Below are 4,170 nucleotides of genomic sequence, written 5' to 3' on the forward strand. Positions count from 1 at the left end.
CCAGTGGTTAAGAATCTGCCTTTCAATGCAGGGGACGCAGGTTCGATCCCTGGTCGGGGAACTAAGATTCCCACACGCCGCAGGGCAACTAAGCCCATGCACTGCAACTACTGACCCGCGCACATCAACTAGAGAGCCCACATCCCACAATGAAAGATCTTGCGTGTCGCAACTAAGACCCGATGCAGCCAAAAATAAAGAGATAAATAAAAAAGACGATGTAACAAATGGCCAATGAGCGCATGAAAAAGTGCTTAACATCATTAGTCATCAGGGAAATGCAAATTAAAATGAGGTACCACCACATACCCACTAGAGTAGCTAAAATAAAAAAGACAAATGGACCCAGAGATTATCATACTAAGCAAAGTAAGACAAAGACAAATATTATATATCATTTTTATGTGGACTCTAAAAAAAATGACACAAATGAGCTTATTTACAAAACAGAAAATAGAAAACAAACTTATGGTTATCAAAGGGGAAAGGGGTGGGAAGGGGTAAACTAGGATTTTGGGGTTAACAGATACACACTACTATATATAAAACAGATAACCAACAAGGACCTATTGTATAGCACAGGGAACTATATTCAGTATCTTGTAATAACCTATAATGCAAGAGGATCTGAAAAAGAGATATATATATATAAAATTAATCAGTTTGCTATACATCTGAAACTAACACAACATTGTAAACCAACTATACTTCAATAAAAATAATAATAATAAAAAAATAAAAGACAGGAATTGAAAGATGTGACCCAACTGGAACGCATGTATTTCTGGCGGGAATGTACAATGGCACCACATCACCTGGTCCTCGGCCCCTTATTCCATGTGTCCTCCACGCATTCAATTCACAGGTTCATATAACCTGCCTGGCCCCATCAAGCCTGCTCTAAAACCCTGAATTTATGAGATAAAGCAATGACAGGGGGCTGTGGCCTCTGGCTCTGGCCCCGGGTTCTAAACTGTCCGTCACCGACAGTGCCGTCGCAGGGATGCTGTGAGTAGCTAAGTGAGCCTTCTTCAGGCAAAGTCTTGATTTAGGTTATCAGAGAAAAGCCTGCTGTCGTCACCTCAGGCGACCTAAATATCCAAGCCTGAGGGGTTTTTCTTCCCTCCTCTGCAAGAAAATTAATTTCTGCAACAACACTTTAAAGCAGTGGTTCTCAAAGCGAGGGCCCGGACCAGCAACACCAGCACAGCCTGGGAGGTTGTGAAAGGCAGAACCTCAGCCCCGCCGCAGGGTCCATCTGCATCTTCCCAAGATGGGCAGGTTCAAGTGCCGAGCGTGCGAGGCCACAACCAAGGCTCCATGGAGCTAACGCAGGTGAAAGCCCTTCACACACTGTGAAGTGCTGCTAAAATGGATGCAGCCCTTGCTGGGGAGGGGCGGGGAGGCGGGGTGGCAGGCCGCAGGCAGGGGTGAGGGTGTTGAGGGCGGCCCCGACAGAGGAGCCGGTGGCCGCAGGAGTCCTGCCTGGAAGGAGACAGTGCCTCCAAGACACCTTCATTTTTTCAAGCAACCTCAACTGTGGTTAATCACTTTTAGACCCACTGCATTTCAGTGGGGTTCGGGTGAATCATTTCAGAGGAGTGAGGGAGTAAAAAGGCTTGAAGGTTTCTAGGACCCTCAGCAAGCCTTTCTGAAAACCTGATAAAAACTGTGACATCCCTTTCCCAGAAACACACACATACACACACATTTTACATACACTTTTGGTGAATTCACAGATTTCTTAGTCTTGAGTGCAGTGGGCACCAGATTAAAAATCTCGGGGAAGGGCTTATCTAGGAAGTTCAGCGCCAGGACTCTGCTGACACCGTAGCTGGAGGGCACTGGCCAAGGAGGTTCTCCAGAACCACGGGGAGGACCACACTGAAAGGAATCGCATGTTTATTTCCTCTACAATACTTTTTGAAGACCTACCTGTGCAGATACCTCTCTAAGATGCTGGGGCCAGGAAAGACAGATCCTCCATCCAGGTGTCCAAGATTTGTGGCTTCTCAGGGCTCCTTACACCTGTGAGATAAGTAGGATCAGACCTGTGTTCTCTACTTTAGGGCTCACAGAAGGTCACAGGGCCAGCCTCCCTCAGGACACCCCAGACCCTGCGTACCTCAGGCATCCCGCCTGCCCATCAAGATACAGATGCACCTCTATCATTCAATCCCCTCCCTCCCCTCAGAAGACAAAGCTGAAAAAAGCTTTGAATCTCATTTCCATTCCACCTGCCAGTTAGTTCTGGGCTCAGCTTACATGTGATGTTCTCTCATTTGCTAATCTCTTTTCACTTTTTATAAGCCCTATCACTTCTGCACAATAATTCCAACAACTCAGTGAACACCAAAAAATGGAGCGGGACAATGGAACCAATTTTATCATCAACCATTCAAAGGCAATGCTCAGTAATACATTTTAATTCTGAAAATGTTCAATTTTTTTTTTTTTTTTTTAATTAAAGAGCTGCAGTGAGATTTGCACATAGATCTCAAGCACTCCGGGAGCAGTATCTCAGAGTTCCTGTCTGAGGGTAAATGTCAGGGCCTTTTCCAGTCACCTGCCCAAACCGTGACATTTAAAGCAACTTGGTGAACACAACTTCCTGGCATGTATAGGTTTCCCATTTGCCTATACACTTGCACAGTGGGCTGTGGACATTCTTAATTTATGTCTCCTTATACTCTGCGAGCATCACTGGTACCAGGCGGCAAAGGTGCATGTAGCAGAATGTTTTGTGCAGCTAAAAAGCTGCAGACAACCCAAGGCCTTACTCCCAGAAATTGATTAAATCAACTGTGATAGAGCCACTGGATGGGAAACCGTGCAGCTATTAAAGAGAATAAGGTATCCCATCCATGCATTATATTATAGTATATAATGCAGTATATATAATTTACGATGCATTATTGTAATAGTACACATCACATTAATGTATAAGAGAAACTGTTCATTTTTAAAATAATATATGCTATCACTTAGTACTACAAGCCACTGTATTAGTTAACACATCCATACATTAATTAATGGAGAATCAAAGTGCACTTTAAAGTCAGTCCATTTGAATAAAAATAAAAGGGCACGTTTGAATGCATAAATGTGAATATGCGTATCAATTGTCTAGAGCATTGGGGCTCAGCCTTTCCCACGCAGCGGCATCACCTGGAGGAGAGCCTGTTAAAGCCCAGATTGCCCGGCTCCCCCAGCAGGTCTAATTGGGCAGGCCTGGGGTGAGCCGGAGAAGTTGCATTTCTAACCAGCTCCCAAGTGATACTGCTGGTCCCGGGGCCAGGCACACACCCAGGGCTCAACCGTGGCAATCTGGGGGAAGAGGAGCTTTGGGGCTTTTTATTTCAGAAAACTTACACATTCATTCAACAACCCTCGTTGAGCGTCAGCTCCATGCAGGGCAGCCGTGGACCGCCCGAGGGGTCGGGCTAGTAAAGGAACCGCAACCTTTTCCTCCGCCTCCTGGGTGCCTCACCCTAGAGGGGAAACTGAGGCCCCGAGACCGGTTGTCCAAAGTCGCGGAGTCTCTCTGGTGGAGCTGGGATTCGAACCCCAGGCTCTGAAATGCCTGCGAGCGTCCTGAGCGCTCTCGAGCTCCAAACGAGTTCCTCCCGCCGAGCCTGTGGGGACTCTGGGGACTCCGGAGACGAGGTCCCCAGCCGCACTCGGACACGCAGGGGCGGACGAACCTCCCTGCCCACTCTGCTTCCCTGAGTCCGCGTCGAGCGGCCGGCGCGCGCACGCTTGAGCCCCGCCCCGCCGGCCGCTGTGAAGGGGCGGGGCCGGGCGGGTGCGCTGGGGCCCGCGCTCGTGCCCGTGGGGCGAGCGCACGGGAGTGGTGCCAGAATAGAGGCTCGCCGAGCCGCCATTGTAACGCAGGCGCGGTGGCCAAGTGGTAAGGCGTCGGTCTCGTAAACCGAAGATCACGGGTTCGAACCCCGTCCGTGCCTAGCGTTCTCCTTTCCCTCCAAGGGGTGACTTTTTAGGGGTGGGACCACTTTTCGAGAGTAATTATCGACGTTCTACCCTTCCTGGATCCCGTATTGATCAATAGATCTTCGCCCCTGGGTGCCGACGGAGCCAACTGTTTTCACTCAGTTTAAATTCAGGCTGTCTCCGGCCCGCGCAGGTCAAAGTCCGGGTGGTCCGGCCTCT

The 4,170-nt window shown here is 48.7% G+C and overlaps 1 non-coding gene across 1 annotated transcript; it reads left to right on the top strand.

The window, feature by feature from the left end:
* Nucleotides 1-3,893: 3,893 nt before the first annotated feature.
* Nucleotides 3,894-3,965, top strand: TRNAT-CGU (transfer RNA threonine (anticodon CGU)). The gene has a single exon. It is a non-coding gene; the product is annotated as a tRNA-Thr (tRNA).
* The last annotated feature ends 205 nt before the right edge of the window (nt 3,966-4,170 follow it).

The sequence above is a fragment of the Balaenoptera ricei genome, chromosome 15 (assembly GCF_028023285.1).
Source record: "Balaenoptera ricei isolate mBalRic1 chromosome 15, mBalRic1.hap2, whole genome shotgun sequence".
NCBI classification, from domain to species: Eukaryota; Metazoa; Chordata; class Mammalia; order Artiodactyla; family Balaenopteridae; genus Balaenoptera; species Balaenoptera ricei.